The sequence below is a fragment of the Mesoplodon densirostris genome, chromosome 3, assembly GCF_025265405.1.
Source record: "Mesoplodon densirostris isolate mMesDen1 chromosome 3, mMesDen1 primary haplotype, whole genome shotgun sequence".
Classification (NCBI taxonomy): domain Eukaryota; kingdom Metazoa; phylum Chordata; class Mammalia; order Artiodactyla; family Ziphiidae; genus Mesoplodon; species Mesoplodon densirostris.
In genome coordinates, this window is record NC_082663.1 from 77,817,815 (window position 1) to 77,843,276 (window position 25,462).

The 25,462-nt window shown below is 39.4% G+C and overlaps 2 protein-coding genes across 4 annotated transcripts in view; one reads left to right on the forward strand and one right to left on the reverse strand.

Moving 5' to 3' along the window:
- Positions 1-19,562, reverse strand: part of KIAA0825 (KIAA0825 ortholog) — a 408,362-nt gene extending 388,800 nt beyond the window's left edge. For all 3 annotated transcript variants that reach the window (XM_060093150.1, XM_060093152.1, XM_060093151.1), the window contains exon 1: positions 19,481-19,562. The gene's annotated coding sequence lies outside the window, so the exon portion shown is untranslated. The remainder of the gene's footprint in view (positions 1-19,480) is intronic.
- Positions 19,563-19,635: 73 nt separating this feature from the next.
- Positions 19,636-25,462, forward strand: part of SLF1 (SMC5-SMC6 complex localization factor 1) — a 66,144-nt gene continuing 60,317 nt past the window's right edge. Inside the window, exon 1 of the mRNA XM_060091813.1 lies at positions 19,636-19,749. The gene's annotated coding sequence lies outside the window, so the exon portion shown is untranslated. The remainder of the gene's footprint in view (positions 19,750-25,462) is intronic.

Below are 25,462 nucleotides of genomic sequence, written 5' to 3' on the forward strand. Positions count from 1 at the left end.
CCTGCCTGCCGCAACAAGCGCCATAATAAAACATCCCACATGCTTCAACAAAGACCCCATGCAGCCAAATAAATAAATAATAAATAAATAAACATTGTTTTAAAAAATAACAAAAGATTTGAATAGACATATGTCCAAAGGAGACAGACAAATGGCCAATAAGTACACGAAAGGATGCTGAGCATCATTAACTTTCAGATAAATACAAATTGAGACCACGTAAGATACCACTTCACAACTCACTAGAATGGCTATAATCAAAAGACAGACACTAACATGTTTTGGGGAGGATGTGGAAAAACTGAAACCATCACACACTGCTAGTGGGATTGTAAAGGTCTCCCTCCCCCACCCCTCTCAGTGGGGTATTTCATTTGCATTTTGCATTTTGTGATTATTTTTGTGATCTCTCCCACTACACTGAAGCATTTGAGACTAGGAGTAGGTCTCTTTCCCTCACTCGAGTATATCAGTTAGAGCAACTGTCTTTCTGTGCTATCTGCAATCACTGATTTGCTTACCTCTCTCAACCACTAGACTATAATCTTCTTAAGAGAGACACTGTGCTTTCTTTATTTTTGCATCTTAGTACCTAGCCTAGTAGTTAACACACAGGAAGTACAAAAGAAAAAATTAAACAAGAGATTCCAAAGTATGGTACACAGATCCCTGGTGGAGACCCAATATTCTTACAGAAGGTTCACAAGGTAAAAACTATTTTCATAGTAATAAGACATTACAAGCCATTTCAATACATTGACATTTGTACTAAATGCAAAAGCAACAAGGCCCTAGCACAAATTATAATCCCCAAACTGTGTTAGTTTTACTAGTTTTCTATTGCTACTGTAATAAGTTGCCACAAATTTATTGTCATAAAGCCACAAAAATTTATTATCTTACAGTTCTCCTGGTTAAAGACCATTTCAGGGTCTCATTAGGCTAAAACCAAATGCTCAGCAGTTGCATTCCTTTCTGGAGGCTATGAAGAGAATCCCTTGTTTCCTTGCATTTTTTAGCTTCTAGAGGCTGCTCTCTCATTCCTTGGCTGGTGGCCCACTTCCCCCATTTTCTAGCTAGCTATGTGAGTCCTTTTCATATTTCATCACTCTGAATTGCTCTTCTGCCTCCTTCTTCCACTTTTGAGAACCACTGTAATTACACTGCACCCATTCAGATAATCTAGGATAATCTGAATATTTTATTTTATTTATTTATTTATTTATTTTTTTCTTTTTGCGGTATGCGGGCCTCTCACTGTTGTGGCCTCTCCCGTTGCGGAGCACAGGCTCCGGATGCGCAGGCCCAGCGGCCATGGCTCACGGGCCCAGCCGCTCCGCGGCATATGGGATCCTCCCAGACCAGGGCACGAACCCGTATCCCCTGCATCGGCAGGCGGACTCTTAACCACTGCGCCACCAGGGAGGCCCGATCTGAATATTTTAAAGCAAACTGACTATCAAATTTAAGTCCCCTTTGCTATATAACATAACATAGTCACAGGTTCTAGGGATTATGATGTATGCGTTTCTGGGGGCCATTCTCCTGCCTACCCCTGTAGTCACATTTTTCACCATCACACAGTTAAAATAAAAAATAATGGCAGGTTCACTTAAAAATGTCCTCGATGAGGCACTAAAAATTAGTAATTTTATTAACTCAACCTTTGAATACACCACACATTTGCTCAAAATTAATCAAATTGAGTTGTCATTTCAAGGAAAATATTAGACAGTATTTGTTGCCAATGATAAAATTAGAGCTTTTAAAGCAAAAACAAAGATCTTGGAAAATTCATGTACTTGCAGATGGACAGTTTTGCAATATTTTAAGGTTTTCCTGAGGAAATTACTGGTGATATTAACAAATGGGATTTTTTGATATTGTATAATGAAGTATATTAAGATTTGGAAGTCAAGCATACCTCAGTGAATCAATATTTTCACATGGCCAATGCATTACGTAACGAAAGTATGTGCTTGTAAAAGATTCATTCAAAGTGCAAGATACGAGGCAGGCTTCAAGATGGCGGGAAAGTAAGACGTGGAGATGACCTTCCTCCCCACAAATACATCAGGAATACATCTACATGTGGAACAGCTCCTACAGAACACCTACTGAAGGCTGGCAAAAGACCTCAGACGTCCGAAAAGGCAAGAAACTCCCCACATAACTGGGTAGGGCAAAAAAAAAAAGAATAAACAGAGACAAAAGGATAGGGACGGGACCTGCACCAGTGGGAGGGAGCAGTGAAGGAGGAAAGGTTTCCACACACTAGGAAGCCCCTTCACGGTCAGAGACTGCGGGTGGTGGAGGGGGGAAGCTTCGGAGCCACGGAGGAGAGCACAGCAACAGGGGTGCGGAGGGCAAAGCAGAGAGTCCCACACAGAGGATCGGTGCCGACCAACACTCACCAGCCTGAGAGGCTTGTCTGCTTACCCTCTGGGGCGGGCGGGGATTGGGAGCTGAGGCTCGGGCTTCGGAGGTCAGACCCCAGGGAGAGGACTGGGATTGGCTGCGTGAACACAGCCTGAAGGGGGCTAGTGCGCCACAGCTAGCCCGGAGGGAGTCCGGGAAAAAGTCAGGAGCTGCGAAGGGGCAAGAGACTCTTTCTTCCCTCTTTGTTTTCTGGTGCGTGAGGAGAGAGGATTAAGAGCGCCGCTTAAAGGAGCTCCAGAGAAGCTCCAGAGACAGGCGCGAGCCGCAGCTATCAGCGTGGACACCAGAGACGGGCATGAGATGCTAAGGCTGCTGCTGCAGCCACCAAGCCTGTGTGTGAGCACAGGTCACTATCCATACCTCTCCTCCGGGGAGCCTGTGCAGCCCGCCACTGCCAGGCTCCCGTGATCCAGGGACAAATTCCCCAGAAAACACGGCATGCCTCAAGCTTTTGCAACGTCACGCCGACCTCTGCCACCGCAGGCTCACCCCGCATTCCGTACCCCTCCCTCTCCCCGGCCTGAGTGAGCCAGAGCCCCCTAATCACCTGCTCCTTTAAGCCCGTCCTGTCTGGGCAAAGAACAGACGCCCTCAGACGACCTACACACAGAGGCAGGGCCAAATCCAAAGCTGAACCCCAGGAGCTGTGCGAATAAGGAAGAGAAAGGGAAATTTCTCCCAGCAGCCTCAGGAGCAGCGGATTAAATCTCCACAATCAACGTGATGTACCCTGCACCTCTGAAATACCTGAATAAACAACAAATCATCCCTAACTGAGGAGATGGACTTTGGGAGCAACGATATACATATATTTTTCCCTTTCTCTCTTTTTCTGAGTGTGTATGTGTATGCTTCTGTGTGTGATTTTGTCTATATAACTTTGCTTTTACCATTTGTCCTAAGATTCTGTCTGTCCGTTGTTTTTTTTTTAGTATAGTTTTTAGCGCTTCTTATCATTGGTGGATTTGTTTTTAGGTATGATTGCTCTCTTCTCTTTCTTTTTTTATTACTTAAAAATTTTTTTAATATTTATTTTTTATTTTAATTATTTTATTTTATTTTATTTTATCTTTTTCTTTCTTTCCTTCTTTTTTCTCCCCTTTACTCTAAGCCGTGTGGATGACAAGCTCTTGGTGCTCCAGCCAGGCGTCAGAGCTGTGCCTCTGAGGTGGGAGAGCCAAGTTCAGGACATTGCTCCACCAGAGACCTGCCAGCTCCACATAATACCAAATGGCAAAAATCTCCCAGAGATCTAAACCTCAATGCCAAGATCCAACTCCACTGAATGACCAGCAAGCTACAGTGTTGGATACCCAATGCCAAACAACTAGGAACACAGGAACAAAACCCCACCCATTAGCAGAGAGGCTGCCTAAAATCATAATAAAGTCACAGACACCCCAAAACACACCAACAGACGTGGACCTGCCCACCAGAAAGACAAGATGCAGCCTCATCCACCAGAACACAGGCACTAGTCCGGTCCACCAGGAAGTGTACACAACCCACGGAACCAACCTTAGCCACTGGGAGCAAACACCAAAAACAACGGGAACTACGAACCTGCAGGCTGAGAAAAGGAGACCCCAAACACGGTAAGCTGAGAAAAATAAGAAGACAGAGGAACACAGAGCTGATGAAGGAGCAAGGTAAAAACCTACCAGACCTAACAAATGAAGAGGAAACAGGCAGTCTACCTGAAAAACAACTCAGAATAATGATAGTAAAGATGATCCAAAATCTTGGAAAGAGAATAGAGAAAATACAAGAAACGTTTAACAAGGACCTAGAAGAACTAAAGAGCAAACACACAATGATGAACAACACAATAAATGAAATTAAAAATTCTCTAGAATGAATCAGTAGCAGAATAACTAACGAAGAAGAACAGATAAGTGACCTGGAAGATAAAATAATGGAAATAACTGCCACAGAGCAGAATAAAGAAAAAGGAATGAAAAGAATTGAGGACAGTCTCAGAGACCTCTGGGACAACATTAAATGCACCAACATTCGAATTATAGGGGTACCAGAGAAGAAGAGAGAAAGAAAGGGACTGAGAAAATATTTGAAGAGATTATAGTTGAAAACATCCTTAATATGGGAAGGGAAATAGTAAATCAAGTCCAGGAAGCACAGAGAGTGCCATACAGGATAAATCCAAGGAGAAACACACCAAGACACATATTAATCAAACTATCAAAAATTAAATACAAAGAAAAAATATTAACAGCAGCAAGGGAAAAATAACACATAAGGGAATCCCCAAGAGGTTAACAGCTGATCTTTCAGCAGAAATTCTGCAAGCCAGAAGGGAGTGGCAGGACATATTTAAAGTGATGAAGGAGAAAAACCTACAACCAAGATTACTCTACCCAGCAAGGATCACATTCAGACTTGATGGAGAAATTAAAAGCTTCACAAACAAGCAAAAGCTAAGAGAATTCAGCACCACCAAACCATCTTTACAACAAATGTTAAAGGAATTTCTCTAGGCAGGAAACACAAGAGAAGGAAAAGACCTACAATAACAAACCCCAAACAATTAAGAAAACGGTAACAGAGACATACATATCAATAATTACCTTAAATGTAAATGGATTAAATGCTCCAACCAAAAGACATAGACTGGCTGAACGGATACAAAAACAAGATCCGTATATGTGCTGTCTACAAGAGACCCACTTCAGACCTAGGGACACATACAAACTGAAAGTGAAGGGATGGAAAAAGATATTCCATGCAAAGGGAAATCAAAAGAAAGCTGGAGTAGCAATTCTCATATCAGACAAAACAGACTTTAAAACAAAGACTATTACAAGAGACAAAGAAGGACAGTACATAATGATCAAGGGATCAATCCCAGAAGATGTAACAATTGTAAATATTTATGAACCCAACATAGGAGCACCTCAATACATAAGGCAAATACTGACAGCCATAAAAGGGGGAAATGACAGTAACACAATCTTAGTAGGGGACTTTAACACCCCACTTTCACCAATGGACAGATCATCCAAAATGAAAATAAATTAGGAAACACAAGCTTTAAATGATACATTAAACAAGATGGACTTAATTGATATTTATAGGACATTCCATCCAAAAACAAGAGAATACACTTTCTTCTCAAGTGCTCATGGAACATTCTCCAGTATGGATCATATCTTCTGTCACAAATCAAGCCTTGGTAAATTTAAGAAAATCGAAACCATATCAAATGTCTTTTCTGACCACAATGCTATGAGACTACATATCAATTACAGGAAAAAATCTGTAAAAAATACAAACACATGGAGGCTAAACAATACACTACTTAGTAACCAAGAGATTATTAAAGAAATCAAAGAGAAAATCAAGAAATACCTAGAAACAAATGACAATGAAAACACGATGTCCCAAAATCTATGGGATGTAGCAAAAGCAGTTCTAAGAGGGAAGTTTATAGCAATACAATCCTACCTTAAGAAACAGGAAACATCTCAAATAAACAACCTAACCTTACACCTAAACCAATTAGAGAAAGAAGAACCAAAAAAACCCCAAAGTTAGCAGAAGGAAAGAAATCATAAAGATCAGATCAGAAATAAATGAAAAAGAAAGGAAGGAAACAATAGCAAAGATCAATAAAACTAGAAGCTGGTTCTTTGAGAAGAAAAACAAAATTGATAAACCATTAGCCAGACTCATAAAGAAAAAAAGGGAGAAGAATCAAATCAGTAGAATTAGAAATGAAAAAGAAGTAACAATGGACACTGCAGAAATACAAAGGGTCAAGAGAGATTACTACAAGCAACTCTATGCCAATAAAATGGACAATCTGGAAGTAATGGACAAATGTTTAGAAACGCACAACCTCCCAAGACTGAACCAGGAAGAAATAGAAAATATGAACAGACCAATCACAAGCACTGAAATTGAGACTGTGATTAAAAATCTCCCAACAAACGAAAGCCCAGGACCAGATGGCTTCACAGGCGAATTCTATCAAACATTTAGAGAAGAGCTAACACCTATCCTTCTCAAACTCTTCCAAAATATAGCAGAGGGAGGAACACTCCCAAACTCATTCTACGAGGCCACCATCACCCTGATACCAAAACCAGACAAGGATGTCAAAGAAAGAAAACTACAGGCCAATATCACTGATGAACATAGATGCAAAAATCCTCAACAAAATACTAGCAAACAGAATCCAAGAGCACATTAAAAGGATCATACACCATGATCAAGTGGGGTTTATTCCAGGAATGCAAGGCTTCTTCAATATACACAATCAGTCAACGTGATACACCATATTAACAAATTGAAGGAGAAAAACCATATGATCATCTCAATAGATGCAGAGAAAGCTTCTGACAAAATTCAACACCTATTTATGATAAAAACTCTACAGAAAGTAGGCATAGAGGGATCTTACCTCAACATAATAAAGGCCATATATGACAAACCCACAGCCAACATTGTTCTCAATGGTAAAAAACTGAAACCATTTCCTCTAAGATCAGGAACAAGATAAGGTTGTCCACTCTCACCACTATTCAACATAGTTTTGGAAGTTTTACTCACAGCAATTAGAGAAGAAAAAGAAATAAAAGGAATCCAAATCAGAAAAGAAGTAAAGCTGTCACTGTTTGTAGATGACATGATACTATACATAGAGAATCCTAAAGAAGCTACCAGAAAACTACTAGAGCTAATCAATGAATTTGGTAAAGTAGCAGGATACAAAATTAATGCACAGAAATCTCTTGCATTCCTATACACTAATGATGAAAAATCTGAAAGTGAAATTAAGAAAAGTCTCCCATTTACCACTGCAACAAAAAGAATAAAATACCTAGGAACAAACCTACCTAAGGAGACAAAAGACCTGTACGCAGAAAATTATAAGACACTGATAAAAGAAATTCAAGATGATACAAATGGATGGAGAGCTATACCATGCTTTTGGATTGGAAGAATCAACATTGTGAAGATCACTATACTACTCAAAGCAATCTACAGATTCAATGCAATCCCTATCAAACTACCACTGGCATTTTTCACAGAACTAGAACAAAAAATTTCACAATTTGTATGGAAAAACAAGACCCTAAATAGCCAAAGCAGTCTTGAGGGGAAAAAAAGGAGCTGGAGGAATCAGACTCCCTGACTCCAGACCATACTACAAAGCTACAGTAATCAAGATGCTAAGGTACTGGCACAAAAAGAGAAATATACATCAATGGAACAGGATAGAAATCCCAGAAGTAAAGCCACACACATATGGTCACCTTATCATTGATAAAGCAGGCAAGAATATACAATGGAGAAAAGACAGCCTCTTCAATAAGTGGTGCTGGGAAAACCGGACAGCTACATGTAAAATAATGAAATTAGGACACCCCCTAACACCATACACAGACATAAACTCAAAATGGATTCAAGACCTAAATGTAAGGCCAGACACTATCAAACTCTTAGAGGGAAACATAGGCAGAACACTCTATGACATAAATCACAGCAAGATCCTTTTTTTTTTTTTTTTTTTTTTGCAGTACACGGGCCTCTCACTGTTGTGGCCTCTCCCATTGTGGAGCACAGGCTCCGGATGCGCAGGCTCAGCGGCCATGGCTCACGGGCCCAGCCGCTCCGCGGCATATGGGATCCTCCCGGACTGGGGCACGAACCCGTGTCCCCTGCATTGGCAGGCAGACTCTCAACCACTGCGCCACCAGGGAGGCCCAGCAAGATCCTTTTTGACCCACCTCCTAGAGAAATGGAAATAAAAACAAAAATAAACAAATGGGACCTAATGAAACTTCAAAGCTTTTGCACAGCAAAGGAAACCATAAACAAGACCAAAAGACAACCCTCAGAATGGGAGAAAATATTTTCAAATGAAGCAACTGACAGAGGATTAATCTCCAAAATTTACAAGCAGCTCATGCAGCTCAATATCAAAAAAACAAACAACTCAATCCGAAAATGGGCAGAAGGTCTAAATAGGCATTTCTCCAAAGAAGATATGCAGATTGCCAAGAAACACATGAAAGAATGCTCAACATCATTAATCATTAGAGAAATGCAAATCAAAACTACAATAAGATATCATCTCACAGCGGTCAGAATGGCCATCATCAAAAAATCTACAAATAGGGCTTCCCTGGTGGCGCAGTGGTTGAGAGTCCGCCTGCCAATGCAGGGGACACAGGTTCGTGCCCCGGTCCGGGAAGATCCCACATGCCACGGAGCGGCTAGGCCCGTGAGCCACGGCCGCTGAGCCTGCACGTCCGGAGCCTGTGCTCCGCAACAGGAGAGGCCACAACAGTGAGAGGCCCGCGTACCACAAAAAAAAAAAAAAAAATCTACAAATAATAAATGCTGCAGAGGTTGTGGAGAAAAGGGAACCCTCTTGCCCTGTTGGTGGGAATGTAAATTGATACAGCCACTATGGAGAACAGTACGGAGGATCCTTAAAGAAATAAAAATAGAACTACCATACGACCGAGCCATCTCACTACTGGGCATATATCCTGAGAAAACCATAATTCAAAAAGAGTCACGTACCACAATGTTCATTGCAGCTCTATTTACAATAGGCAGGACATGGAAGCAACCTAAGTGTCCATCGACAGATGAATGGATAAAGAAGATGTGGCACATATATACATGGAATATTACTCAGCCATGAAAAGAAATGAAATTGAGTTATTTGTAGTGAGGTGGATGGACATAGAGTCTGTCATACAGAGTGAAGTAAGTCAGCAAGATAAAAACAAATACCATATGCTAACACATATATATGGAATCTAAAAAAAAAAAAAGAAAAAACTTGTCATGAAGAACCTAGGGGCAAGATGGGATGAAAGACTCAGACCTACTAGAGAATGGAATTGAGGACACGGGGAGGTGGAAGGATAAGCTGGGACAAAGTGAGAGAGTGGCATGGACATATATAGTGGCATGGACACTACAAAATGTAAAATAGATAGGTAGTGGGAAGCAGCCTCATAGCACGGGGAGATCAATCAGCTCGGTGCTTTGTGACTACCTAGAGGGGTGGGATAGGGAGGTGGGAGGGAGGGAGATGCAAGAGGGAAGAGATGTGGAGATATATGTATATGTATAACTGATTCACTTTATTATAAAGCAAAAACTAACACACCATTGTAAAGCAATTATACTCCAATAAAGATGTTAAAAAAAAAAGTGAAAGATAGACCAAGGGACTTTAAAGGAAAAATACAAAAGTTCATTGATATGATTTCGGATTCCACATTGCAGTTAAACTTAAGAAACTACCACTTGTTAAGTTTTGGTATAAGATCAAAGAAAAATATTCACAATTATCTCAGAAGGCCATTAAATACTCCTTTCTTTTTTTTTTTTAGTTTATTTTTTATTTATTTATTTTTGGCTGTGTTGGGTCTTCATTGCTGTGCGTGGACTTTCTCTAGTTGCGGTGAGTGGGGGCTACTCTTCGTTGAGGTCCGCGGGCATTTCATTGCGGTGGCTTCTCTTGTTGCAGAGCATGGGCTCTATGCGTGCGGGCTTCAGTAGTTGTGGCACGCAGGCTCAGTAGGGGAGGCTTGTGGGCTCTAGAGCGCAGGCTCAGTAGTTGTGGCACACGGGCTTAGTTGCTCTGCAGCATGTGGGATCTTCCCAGACCAGGGCTCGAACCTGTGTCCCCTGCGTTGGCAGGCAGATTCTTAACCACTGCGCCACCAGGGAACCCCTAAATACTCCTTTCTTTTCCAACTATATGTCTGCATTAGGTTAGATTTTGTTTACTTACTTCAGCCAAAACAACAAATCACAAGAAATGAATGCAGAAACAGATCTGAGAATTCAGTACTATTCTATTAAGCCAGATATTGAACAGACTGCCATATTTCCACTATAATTTTTGTTTTGAAAAATAGTTATTTTTAATCCTATTTATGTTAACATGTAATGGTTTTATTATTGAATTAATTATTTCTTAAAATACTCAATATTAGTTTATAATATAATAAATATTAATAGATATAATTACATACATAGAAACTCTTCGAGGTCATCAGTAATTTTTCTTTTTATTATTTATTTATTTATTTATTTATTTGGCTGCACCAAGTCTTACCTGTGGCACTCGGGATTTTCGTTGCGGCATGTGGGCTCTTTAGTTGCGGCATGCGGGGTGTAGTTCCCTGACCAGGGATCAAACCTGGTCCCCCTGCATTGGGAGTGCAGAGTCCTAACCACTGTACTACCAGGGAAGTCCCACCCAGGTCATCAGTGATTTTTAAGAATGTAAAGGACTACTGAAACCAAGCGTTTCAGAACTGCTGAGTCAGATAAATGAGAAAGCCACAGAAAGATCATGACCAGGTAAAGTTAATCTAAAGAATGAATGCAGAGAGCCTCAATGATAAAAGGGTACATAAGGCAACAGAGAAACAGAGCCTAAAAGGAGTACTCTATTTACGAACAGCCCCACTCCCGAACTCTTTCCCAGTCAAATCTCTAAATAGCAGAGGACTGAACTCACCACAGAGAAGCTAAATTGCTCATAGGGCACTTTTGAGGGCAGATATTATAGAGGTGGAAAAATTTTCCCTTCTTCCCTTTAGATTCTTTGGCTGGTCTGTCTAATAATTAAATTGAAGACAGAGTAACAACAGAAAAACAAATTTAATTTTGTACATTGTACAAGAACTCTATAAAAATGAGACCCAAGGGCAAGTTGGGCAGTTGAAGTTTATATGCCATCCTGAGTTAAGGAATGGGATGTGGCCTGGAGCTTCAAAGGGGAGGAGGGTAATTCATAGGATGATAAGGAGAGCATTTGCCTTGCCATACAGATAAATCATTTAGATAAAAGTGATCTCTGGTAGTAGCTACCTTCCTGGAATAGGCCCCCTATCTAAATAATTGTAGGTAGTTAAGGGAGAGGTAAACGTTTTTCTTGAGTCTGTTCAATCTTGATTACCTTCAGCTCAAAACAATCCACATGCCACAATGGCAGATTTTGGGTCAGCCTATTCTGCTCCCCTTCAGTATGAATATTTGCTAGAAAAGTAAAGAATGATATATTTTTTTAAATCATAAAGGAATAAATTATCACATGATTATACACAAAACTTACATTTTGAAAATGAAAATATTTGGTGAGCTAAACTCTAGAAAGCAAGGAAAATGGATAAACAATGTCATGACAATGAAGTACAGAAAAACATTCACTGGTATTAGTAAAAATTAAGATTTTACCAGTACAATGCCCCTCAGAAAGAACTCCCATCACTCCTCAGTTTAAATTAGGTAAACTCCAGATTTAAACTGTTAAATTAGCTGCTTCGCATAGGGAAAATAAACAGTAAATTCCGGTGATGTGGTACGGCTGCTGACGGCTAAAAAATAACTGCAGCTATACATCCTTCCTGACACTCAATGGCCACAGTCAGGGAAAAGCTCTTCTCAATAAATCTTAGCAAAGAAATAATGAAAGTGACAGAAAAGGACTATCATATTAACTCACTGGAAAACAGAGTAATTATGTGCCCTAAGTACTGTAAACAAGAAGCCTTTTCCTGGAAGCATGATACAAAGAACCCTAAATTTCGATTCTTAAGACCTAGCTTCTGGTTCAAGTCACATGTTTCCTGAGTTATCTGGGCAAATTAAATCACCTCTTTAGTCCTCATTTCCTCCTGTAAGATAAGGAAGTTAGTCTAAATCCCTTGCTTTAAAATTTAAATCCTTTGATTCACAGTAACAAACACATTTAATACCCAAATCCTAAAGCCATACATAACTGAAACAAAAGTGCGGACTAGTATTCACCAATTGACGGGTCATGACCTGCCATTTGCAGATTACTGAACTGATTGATGGCTACAATTCCTCATTAAAAACAACAAAAGAGGGAGGGGGTTGATGGGTAGAGACAGACAAAAATATAATACCTTGATCTGTTTGACCATAGAGATATCTTTGGTAATATAGGGGAGTAAAAATTTTCCTTTACCTTTCTAGGTTCTTTTGGCAGATCTATTAATTAAATTAACATGACGCAGATTAGCAGAAGAAACAAATTTAACTACATACATATGGGAGCTCCATAAGACTGAGACCCAAGGGCAAGGTGGGCAGTTGAGGTTTATATGCCATCCTGAGCCAAGGAATGGGATAAGGGCCTGGAGTTTCAAAGGGGAGGAGGGTAATTCATAGGACACTAAGAAGAGCAGAAGTTTGGTACTTAGTCATTTGCCCTGCCATACATATAAGTCATTCAGGTAAAAGTTCTCTCTGGTAATAGCTCCCTTCCTGGTACAGGCTCGCTATTTAAATTATTAGGTAGTTAAGGGAGAGGTAAAAGTTTCTCTTGAGTCTGCTGGATCTTGATTGCCTTTGGCTCAAAACACTCCACATGACAAAGTGGCATATTTTGGGGTCATATATTTTGCTTCCCTTTAGTAAGAAAAGAAACGAACATTCAAGTTTAGGTTAATAGTCACACTATGCGTATTAACATTGCTCAGCTGTTTAAGATTGTTACATTTATTGGCTATCTGAATTTAGAAATTTAGACAGTTTGTGTTTAATCACCTAATGTCAAAAAATCAGCTGCTTAGGTAATGTTTACATTTTTCAACTGTAATTTGGAACAGATCTTTTGATTCCTCAACTGTTCTCTGGCTAATAAAGCTGTATTGTAAAATATAAGAAGTTGTTAGTCTAAGAACATGTGCCTCAAATGTTAATGTCAGTGTTTGGTAGCAGGGACTGTACTTTTCTTAGGGGAGGTGGGGATAGGCAGTAAAATTCAAGAGTTGAAATTTAAACACACTTGTAAATTACAGTATGTGACAACTGTTAATTATTTTTGCAAATAACCAACATATACTGGGTACTGTGGTGATACGGGATTCCTCTAACAGATGACTTTGGCTCTCGGATTCTCCATGACCCAGCTGAAGCTTTCTTCGAGAGGTTTGAGATTCTTTTCACCCTCCTCTTCTTCCTTCCCTCCCACTCTCCTGCAAGGTTGTCAGACCTCCACTGAGGCCTGAAGGTACTTCCCTCCTACTCTAGCTCCCTGTCCTTTATCCTTCACAGGGAGTATCACCAATAAGTCTCTTGCACATCTATTCCCTTCTTTGCATGTGCTTCTCTGGGAATTTGAGCAAAGTACATGTCTAGTCACCATATTAGACTCTAGGCATCATTATTTCATTTAGTCTTCACAAAAGCCCTGTGAAGACATTATTAGTGTTCCCATTTTACAAATAAGGAAAGAGAGTAGAAAAGTAATTTTCTCAGCACAATGCAACTACTGACAGAGCTGGGATTTGAACTCAAGTAAGTCTGTTTAATTTCATGGTTGGAGCTGCAGACCTTATTTTAAAACAATTAAATTTTATTAAATAACAACAAAAACTAGATAGATCCCTAATAAAATTTTTCTGATGCCTCTGTGTGCTTTCAGACATTATCACATTTAATCCTAATAAATTCATGAAGTTAATATTATCATTTTACAGATGAAATTGGGGCTCAAATAATTTAACTTTCTCAAGATCATATATATAAGTTCATGAGTTTGAGCTCACTCAGGTCGTCTCTGAATTCAGCTGTTTAACATTATATTGATTTGCCTAATTAATCAAATGACAATTGTGTCCCTTTTTACTTTTTAGTTTTAGATAATTTGTCCTGAGAACTTTATTCAGCAAAGAATCCCCCAAGTGATTTAAACAGCTATATATGTTCATTCTCTCTCTCTTTATGGGTGTGTGTGTGTGTGTGTGTGTGTGTGTGTGTGTGTCTACGATACGTTATAGATAAAATACTAGCAATTTAGGGTATTTCTTGAGCTGCCGCCTATTTGTATTTTAACCAAAATTTACAGGGAAATAGCTGGAGCACTGTTTCAAAAACCCGTCTCCAATAACAAATCAGCAGTTGAGGCTGGAAGGCAGTATCCTCTGCCCACTTTCTGAGACTTTTTAATATAATTTAATGTAATTATGCTGATTTTTGCTTTTGCTTCCTGACTCAGCTGCAGCCTTTGAGTTCATATTTCAAAAACTTCCCTTCACCAGAGTCACCTGATGAGGTGAGTCAGCAGTCTGCAGACTCATCACTTCTAATGACCAAACCCTGGTGTTTTACTAGCCTTTAAAATGACGCAGCCTAGCAGTAGTGGGCAGAGCTGGATGTTGAGCAGCCGGGCAGCAACTCAGCAGTATTCAAGCCCTGGAAGGAAGATGGTTGGTTTGCTTGTTTGCTTTGTTTTTCTGTAGAGAAGGTACTGTGGGAGGACATGGAGCAGAAGGGAGTGATTTCAAGGGACCCAGGCACAGGCAGGTCAGGAAATCTAGGCAGATCCAGATATGACCACACCGTGGGTGGGACTGGGGTAGGGGGTGGTCCTGGCACCACTCCTGGGAGAGGAAAGCCACGGGTCCCCTCCCCCCAGTCTACCCTGTGACTTCAGATAGGGAAACTGAGGCTCAAAAATGGGTAGGTGGTTGCCCAGCATCACAGACATCAGGAAGGGGCAGGAGCCAGGTAGGATACAGGAAGGAGGGGTGGGAAGACCTCATAGCCCTAGACAGCACCTGCACCCTATTCCCAGAAGCCCGCTGCCATCACTGCAGGGTGCCAGTGCCCAGTAGCCACCCCGTTGCAGCAGTGTGCTTGTAGACAGGACCGTGTGCCTGTGGACCCGTCCCCATTTGAGTCCCCTTAAGGTGGGTGGAGGCCCAGAAACTGGGCCACGTGACCCCTCAGAGCCCCCTCCTACCTCTGGGCCAGCCTGAGGGGCGAGTCGCAGCTCACTATTCACTAGGATGGAGAGGGGTACTCCCAAGCCAGGAGGGGACTTCCCTGGGGTTGGGGTTCAGTGAGTAGGTGCTTGGCTGGGTCTGGAGTGGGATTAGGTGCATTTTTCTTCTTTTTGTAATAAATGGGTGTTATTTCCATAACAAAGTAATCAAATGCTTACCCCATCCTCCACCGGATCCTGGTTATACAGAAAAATCATGGCTCGTTGTGGAAGGCCTAACATCTTTTTCTTTTCTTTTTTTTTTTTTTTTTTTTTTTTTTGCGGTAAACGGGCCTCTCCCTGTTGTGGCTTCTCCTGTTGCAGAGCACAGGCTCCGGACACGCAGGCTCAGCGGCCATGGCTCACGGGCCCAGCCACTCTGCGGCATGTGGGATCTTCCCAGAGTGGGGCACGAACCTGTGTCCCCTGCATCGTCAGGCGGACTCTCAACCACTGCGCCACCAGGGAAGCCCCAAGGCCTAACATCTTTAAGATGACCAGTTACCCATAGCTTGCCCTGAACTCAGGGTTTTTACCTTTTATCACTAGCCTTCACCCATCCCACATATCTAATATGTATTCACTAATCTTTTCCGATACCTTTGCATCCTCCAGTGGAACATTCTTCCCTCTTCCCCCCCTACCAAAATCCTCACCATCCTTTAAGGCCCAAACTTTGTATTACCTTCTTCATAAAATCTTGCTTCATCTGTCCTACTGGAAGCAAAATTTCTATGTTCCCATCGTTTTGTTGTTCAATGATTCTACGTCAATTGTCGGTTATACAATAACTATTTGTGTATATAACTTGATCTTTGTTAGTAGATTATAAGTGAAGATTCTTTATCTTTGGCTAACCTATAAAATATTTTTACATTCACCAATCTTCTTTTATCCCCAAAAGATGGGAGATGGGGGGAAGAGTCAATATTTATTTAATGCCAACTATGTATCAGTCAGGGTGTTTGAAGCTATCTCACCTAACCCTCACAGCACTCTTCTGTATCCATTTTACATATGAAAACATAAGCTCACAAAGAATCAGAGACTTATCAGGGTCAAAAACTGGCAAAAACATGGCTAAGATTTTTTAGCTCTGATCTTATTCTTTGCATTACAAAAAACATAATTGTACATCTACCAATGTGGAAGACACCAATAAATACATGTAAAGCTCCACTCATAAAGATTTTTCTAGCACATTAGAACTGTTTCATTCAGATAATACTTGGGACCCAACTAAAGTCAGAGGATTTTTGAGCCAGAAGGGACTTTATAGATCATTTAATCCAACCCTTATGTTACAGATAAGAAATATGATCCTCAGAGAAATAAATTTCCCTGTGTATATACCCAGTCAGTAGATGAGCAGGATTAAAATCCAGCTGGAGGCAGTATATCAAAGTGGTTAACACTATGGCCTTTGGAGTCAGCATTGGTTCAAATCACAGCTCTGGTACTTAGTGACTGTGTGTAGCCTCAGAAACTTTACAAAGCTTATCTTTTGTCTTATCCCTAAAAGAAGGATGATAATACTTACCCCATAGTGCTGTGAGGATTAAACGTAACACTGCACAGCAGAGAGTAAGCAATAACAAATATTAGGTATTCTCTTATCTCCTGTCTCACTGCCTGCTCTTCTTTGCAGGATACCACATTGCCTTTTATGGATGAGTTGTGGAGTGGACAATTACATTTCAGGGTCAAAGTGAGTAAAGATAAAGAAGTGTGCATTTATGTGGTAAGTCCCTTTTTTAAAAAAAACACATGTACAAACATTTCTCTGTGGATAAATAACACTTTCAAAAGGAATTGTTCATTCAATAAATATCTATTGAGCCCCTACCACATGCCAGGCACAGTGCTAGATGCTGAGTATGAGATCAACAAAACAGATATAATTTCAACCTTCATAAGCACTGAAGTTTGACTGAAAACAAAAATATCACTGGGATCTACCTGTGGGACATGCAAACCAAGTATCTTTCATAGAAGTCAATACAATGTAATGGACATTAGTATTTGAAATGAGCTGTACATATATACTTGTGCCTTTTTGTAAAACAAGATATTCTTTAGAATTAAGTTCTATGTCATTTCTAGTACTGGTCATTTCAACTAGATTTTAGTAAATTCCTTGATAATTAAGCTATTTCTATTTCTTTACATAAAATAGAATACTGCAAGGGGTAGGTCTAGTTAAGCATACTCTCCTGAAATATGTTAATCACCATCTGTCTGAGGGTTACAAGAGTGGAATAGAACAGTTTTGCTAACAGCCAGTACATAGTAATTCCTTACAGGGCATCACAAAGTTCAATTTTATGAATCTGTGCTCATTCACTCATTTTCTCTCTTTCTACGTACACACAAATAGAAGCTGCCTAAAGAGATAGCTGATACTCTGGTTTTGGAGTCACTAATATACTGATGGTCTCTAGATTGCTTGTATTTGTTTGAGTTAGGATGATAAAACTGGCTAAGGATCAATACAGAAAAGAATTTGGATTATTCATATGTCAAAATTACCTTATGGTGATTCCTTAAATCCCTAACACATTCCTTAATCCTTAACACATTAAGGAATTAATTCCTTAACAAATTCCTTAAATCTCTTTATACTCAAGTTTTGCTATCCATTTGACTTTGGAATGTGATATACTATCCAATTTTACCTGAGAGTGAAAAGAATGATTGTTATTTATGAAAGCAACTATAGAGCACAGTAAAAAGAGCCCAAGTTTGGAGTCAGGTAGACTGGGTTCAAATCTCAATTACCATTTAATTGTGTAATTTGTAAGAACATCTGAGTCTCGGTATAAAATGTTTGCAAAATAGGGATAATATGATTTTTCTTGTAGAACTATAGTAAGTTTAAATAAGATAATAGCTGGCAGACAGTAGCTATTTGTGGTTAGTATTAGTGGTTGGCTATATTAATTTAAAAAGAGATCACAAGTCAAGAGCATTGATTTAAAAACAAAACAACACTGCTTATCTAAAAAATTAGTTGCTATATAGAAACATATAAACTCCCTTAAATTATCAATATTTATAATCCTTGCAACTGGGGAAATAAGGAAAAACTACAAGATTTAATAAGAATGGCAAAATTGGGACCAAATGAGATTATAAAAGTTTGAATTGTTAATCAACAAGGAGATTAGTGTGTTTGTTACTCTCAAAAGGTAACAAGGCATCTGCTTGATGCATTAAGGTCCTTGAATTGAGTACTGCATTTTTCTTGATGGTAGAGTTATCCCTAGAACTCTTTGTGGAACTGGCTGTTTTGAAGGAAAAAAAAAAAAAAATCAAGCAGCTGCCTCTTATGGAACAGGTGATTATTTAAATATAGGGTGGTGAGTGAAAACTTACCTGAAAAACTGCATTACTCAAGAAAGAGAATTCACCAAAAAGAGGTTCTCTACATCACATTTTTAAAATCTTCAACGGAATGAGCACCTTCCCTCACATTACCTCTTCATCGTAAGCAATTACTCTTTAAAGCTATTTCTAACTCAGACCTCCATCTAAAATTCTCCTGAATCTTTCACTATCGAGGAAGCCTGGAACAGTGCAGAGGCACTCCTTTCTGAAAGCACATCTATTCCTGACCACTCCTTTCCAAAAGGTAAAATGTGTATCTAAAAACCCATGCGTGAAATTTTACGCTTGCTCTCCTATCTCATTAGCTCATAGCAGCCAGGAAAACAAAGACCATTCTCACCCAATTCAAACGGCGGCGGTATCGTTGAGTTCTAAATCAGGAACGACCCCCTCAGCCCACTTCCAAAATATAAAAGGTGTGCACTTCAGCCGACTGCCTGTCTCCCGGGCATTGCACCCCAGGATAATGGAAACAGTGCTCAGGAAAAGGATGGTAAAGCAGCTCTTGAAAATCGAGGGTGACTAAACCCTGCCAATGGGAGAGTGTGGACACTCCTTGATCATTGATAGAGAGACTGTACTAAACCGAGTCGCAGTAGAGGTGTCTTCGACCTCGCGCAGGGGCACTTGGGGACCCGAGGTAGAACTCCAAGTTGGAGATAGATACTGCGAGTGGAGAAGACCGTAAGTCGGAATCTCAAGGCCTTGTCCAGCAGCACACAGGGTCAAGCGCCACGGGGCTGGATGGGGCTCCTGGTTCAACCCTTTCCCGCTAATTTCTCGGTCCGGATAAGATGCTGCACGGAGACTCGGACGGACGGAAATACCAGGCCCAGGAGGCAACCCAGAAAAATCACTCACCAGTCTCCCACCTTCGGCGCAGAACTAGCAGGAGCCTAGCACGCCAACCATAAGGAAGCCCTGAACCCGCTCAGGCGACCCTGACGACGGCTCGAGAGCGTCACTGACAACCACCCGGAAATGGCCCAATAGCTTCCGGGGCCGCGGAGCGCGCGGCGGGAAATTATTTCCCAGAGCCCGGATTAGTGAAGCAGCAAGTGCTGCAGCAATTTTCCTGCCTGTCACCGGCGCCGCGCGAAGGAAGCAGCCCAGAAACTCCGACCAGGAAGGTAAAGGGCCTCAGCTAGGAAGACACAGTGTACCCTGACTGTGTCCTCCGTGCCCCCGAAGTTTCTGCAGCTCCTGGCTATGAGGCTGGGAAGGTGCCGGGTTGAGCGGTGGCGGTGCTTACCTCTGACGCTTTCCGCAGCCGCAGTTGGTTCGCACTCGCCCGACCCACCGCGCTCGGCGTCCGCGTCGATGGCTGCAGCCGCAGACCCCGCCGCGCTCCGCCCGTGCCGCGGCGGGGACGGCCCCGAGCGCCTCTGCAGTGCAGGGCTGAGCCGCTTCCCTCGCCTCCTGTTTGCGCAGCTCCGCAGCTCGGTCTCCTGCCAGGAAGGCGCTAGGCCACTCGCGTCTCTCGTTTCCATAGAACCGACTGGGACGCCTCTCCCTGAGTCCCAGATTCTTGGCTGCTTTCCATAATTTAGCGTCAGTGCAGGTGGTGGGGATCCCCCAGGCCCACCTTCCTGTGAAGAGGAAAATGCTATCATACTTTTCTCCCTAGTAGAATTCTAAACATATCCAAATGGTAATGAACATCTCTGCAGCTACTGTAGGCCTTGAAACACGCGCACACACACACACACACACACACACACACGTTTCCCTAAAGGGAGCGGGAGTGGGGAGGGGTGCTGTGTTCCTGGGGATTATGATACCAGCTGTTGGAAGGCAGGGAACAAGACAAAGTGGTTATCCTGAGATTTCTTCCACTCCCCAAACCTCTGATTAAATATTGACAAAAATGTCATCTGCTTTGAGTACTCCATATCAGTATTTGACCCAGAACTTGGACGGAGCTTGATTTTGGAAGCGTCGAGCTATTTTTGACTGATGAATATCCTATACCAAAAAAAAATTTCCGTTGAGGCATTAGGAATGAACATTTAAACCGAATTTCCAGTGTACGTGTGACAGACTCTGCGCCTTGTAAACTTTTGGGTTTGTCTTATTACCTTATGCCTCATTTCCTAGAAGTGCCTATTGATGTGCAAGATGTTCCCATTTTAGGCAAGTTTGACTAACCAGTATTGGTGTTTAGGTGGATTTTCATAAGGGAGTTAATTTGATTATGTCTAAGTTAACTCAGAGTGTTAAGTTAAATGTACTAGGATGTTTAAATACTTGAATGTATAAATTTTTATTGTGAAGACAATTAGGAATTAGCCTTCAGTAATGCAAATGTGCTCCTATTAGATCTGTTTTCTAAATACAGATTTTCTTTTGCCTTATTGACTTACGTTCGATTATGATTTAATATTTTCTTCCCTAAAGCAGAAAGCATAAACAGGCTTTGAAAAAGTGGTCAAAGGTGGGTTTTTCATAAAATTCAAAATGCTTAAGATTTCATAATAGGTATCCACAATTTACACTAATGTCCAAGAACATTGTTTTTAAGAAAACCAATAGTATAACTTTATTATCTAGGCAGTATTTCCCTCTAAGATAATCTTTTCACTGTTTAAGCAAAACATTTAAAAAATAAAATCAATAATTCCATATAGGCTCTGAAAAAACAAAGTGAAGTATCCTCTTTTTCAAAAATAATAACTAAAATAGTACATAGTACATTTTATTTCACCTATCTCCTATTAGCATATTTAAGGAGAGTCAATTAAAAGTAATATTCTATTTCTTACTTTCTAAAGACATCTTACTGCTTAAAAGTAAAATATCCCTGAAACTTTTAAATTCACATAGTTCTTTCTTGATATCAGAATTACTTTGAAATAAAAAACTGTTTTGTTATTATTGATGGAGAAGAAGAAAAGCCCATATGAATTAGTCTGAGTCATTAATACCAAATCCACTTTGAGAGGAAAATAATAAACTTTTTCATAAGAAAAATAGGCCCTCTTTAGATTGTTCCTAGAAATGCTTTGAAATTTTAGACATTGTTATTTTTCTCAAATTAATTTGTAATTATGCTTAAATATTTTCAGTAATATTGCTATCTAAATGTCACCCCACCCTCACAGTAGATTCCTTTTCATATGATATATGTTTCTCTTTTATTATTTGAAAGTAGATTGTTTTGTAAAATTAAAATTTGGTTAAAAGTATTCAACTAAATTCTGAAATTAAAGTCAAAGTGTATTGTAGAAAGGACATACAGTTTTTGCAGAAACAGACTTAGATTTTGAATCTTGGTTTCACCATTTACTAACTTTGTACCCTTGAGCTAATTTCTTAATCTCTCAGATTCCCCATTGTTCTCATCTGTATAAGAATGGCAAATAGCACTTACATTTTCAAGAAGGAAATGAGCATATGCGAAGTATATAGGCCACAAAATCCTGCTTGGTCAATCTTAGACCTTATGCTGCTACTAAGTAGTACAAAGTTCCTAGGATACTAAAGCAGGTTTGACTTTCATCCCCCGTGGCTAACCAACATGTTCTGTCCCTCCTTTTTTTTTTTTTTTTTTTTTTTTAGCCCTGAACATCTGTCTCGTTCATCTTGTTTCTCTTAAGGCCTCTTTATCCCTAAAACTAGCATCTCCAGTGCAGCCTGTGCCTTGTACAGTACCAGATAGATTGGACCTCTCCCTAAGTCCTCTTAGCCTTTCATTTCTTCCCTACCACACTCATTTTGGTGCTACTTCTCCACTTCCTCCCTCTACTGCTAAATCAGTCATCAAAGAGACTAATTATGACTGCTGCCTTCCCAAATAATGCCATCGAAGTAAGAAATCCCTGAAGTCTCACCATTGGTGACCTTAGTCAAATAATTTGTATATATATACGCACAAAAACACATGAATACACATCTCTGATCTTTGAAGGATGGGACAGGAGACAGATACTATGTCTTTAAAAAAAAAAAATTTCCCAAGCCCAGCTGAATTATATTAAGCCAAAGGCCTAATTTGGCTCCTAGGCCAAGAGGATGCAGAATTCCTAAATTCCACTTGATGTTATAGCATTCAGAGCCAAACAGGATTTTACTCACACGGTATGAGTAGTGTGATTTGTGTGTTCCTTTTGTAGTATTGGTTAAACAGAGAGCCAACACATTTAGCATTATTTACTTCCCAGTTAAATGCTTTAGATAAGAGAAATCATAAAAATCTTTTAAACTCTTAAATTCAAAGCAGCAATATTGATTGAATTTAAGGATTGGTATGTCCTTTCCAGAAGCAGGAAGTTTTAATGATTTTCCTTAGTAGGTTTAAAATCAAAGTAGAAGTAGGTTTAAAATCAGAATAGTTCACTAGAATAACAAACATTAAGAAACCACTAGTTTTCAACCTGTTGCCTTAAAACCATGAGATACTCAGTAGTGTGGGAAAAGACCATGATGTGATTTTACATAAAAATTAAGATACAGAACTATATAATCTAAGTTTAGTTTTTTAATATTTTTTCACACACAAACATAAAACCTTCAAGACAAACCCCTCCCCCATTCCCAAATGTTAACGATGGTATTACAGAGTAAAGGAATTAGCGATTTTAATCTTTCTATATACTTTGTAGTATTTTTCAAATTTTCTATCCTGTGTTAATTAAAATTAAAGCACAAATTGGTAAAAGTTATTTTGGGGGAAGTTTTTTAGTTCTTAAATGCAAATATATAAATAAAACTTTTTTCTAATAAATCCCTTATTTATCTTAGTTAGCAGTATACAATTTATAAGATGCATTATATTCTCAAAGTTCTGTAATAACCTGTGTCTGGTCATAAAAGAAATTATATTGCAAAGTAGGAAAGGCTTATCCTTAGTTTTCTGTCCCAGACCTCTATAAGCATCTCGCACCTCTTTTTTTGCAGCACTTTTCCCTTTCACCCAACTGTTACACCCTGCTCTTTCATCTTCTTTTCTATACCAGACCTTTCTATTCATATCTCTATTACTGCCTCTATGTCTCTGAGTTCTCTTAACATATTTTAGCTATGTGTTGTATTCCTGAAAGGTGTTCTAGCTCCATACCATATTGTAAAGAATTCATAGACCTAAAAGCTAGTACTTAATAAAATGTTCTTAATTATGATGATGACTGCTATAGGTTTATTTGCATTTCTAACTGGCACCAACTGCAGAGGAATCTCAGGCATCAGGGATAGGCCCATGTGGGGAGATATTTTGGGAAAGTCCACACCACAGAGACAGTTGCTTGTTCTACATAAATGCCAGCTCTGTTCACAATCATTATCTCCTTAGTTGTGTGTATTATATGATTCAAGGTAAGTAGATTGTTTTTTAATTTACTACAAAATTTTTAAAAATTACTATGAGAGCATTTCCTTGTAACTAAGAATCTCGTGTATTTTTTAACTTTTTGACAGTAAAGATAAAATATCTGTTAAAAAATAAATGCTTTTTTTTTGTTTTCTTTTCCAATTGTGTTAGGATAGTATCTTCTGTGTGAATACGTCAAGGATCACCCCCTATATTTTCTAGAAAAATACCTAATTTCTAGAAATACTACTCATACAATTATATTGCAGTTTATTTACTTTATTTCTTCAGCTGCAAGACTTCTAGCAGTTAGCTTTTCATCTTCCATATCCCAGAACCTTTTACCAGCACAAAACTTGACTTTGAGTTGTCTGAGTCATTGATAGGTATTGCACCAATTTTGTATAGTACTTTCTTTGAGCTCACTGGCATATCAGACTATTGTTTATTGTTGTCTTACTCCTGCAGGGTCATAGGAAGAGCCATTAAACCACTAATTTTATAAGTATAAATAAATCTATCCTTATCTATATATGTCTATGTCTATTCCGGTATATAGACGTAGAACTGTTTTCCCATGTAACTATGAATTAGATCTGTGGTTATTAGTTTGTCATATGATGTGGTATTAAAAAGCATTGATAAATGTATTGTAAATTCTGTTACTTCAAGTAGATCATTTTATTTTAGGACTGTATTAGATTAGATTAATGGAATTTGTTCTTTAAAAAAACTGTGCTAGTTATTGTGTGCTATCACTGGGATTCACGATTCTGTGGAAGTTTAGCTAATAGCCCAGTTTTTCTGATAAACTTGTTAATGTTCTGTATTCTAATTTGTTTTTTAACACTCATACTTTCATGCTGTTTGAATCAGGAAGACCAGCTTTTTCACCTGTGTTTCTTACTGGACTTTCCTCTTTGCTTGTTTATTATCAGTTTCATTTTACTTGTTTTTCAAAGGAAAGAAGTTGCTTTTAAAAAGGCTTTCCTGATTTCTACCATTAAGCACCATTGGTCCTGTTTACATTTTACTGAGGACTCTTGCTTTGACCAAAAAATGCTGTTAAATATGTAAAGTGGCTATAATTACTTCATCATAAAGACAGTATGATTTAAGATGAAAACTTTGCATTATACACGACTCAAATAAGTCCAAGTCATTTAGTAATTTATACATCAAACCAAAATATGTTAAAATGGCACCTTGTTAATAATAAACATTCAGATTGTGAAATCGCTGTTACTAACTTGATCTAAATGAGGAACATAGTATGATACTTTTGTTTTTCCTTATAGTTCTGTATAACATATTTAGTTCTCAGGAAGCAGAAAAATAAAATTTAAGACAATTTTTAAATAAGACTTTTTGGGTGGTAGCATTACAGTGGTTTTTTTCGTTGCTTTCTGTATATTCCTATTACTTAACAGTAGTTTCTGTATGTCGGCATTTTAAAATAGCCAGATGGGCAAGATTTTAGGTTTTTAAGGCTACTCAAACTTCCCTTCTTTGGCAGCATTTCTTGAAATACCTACTAA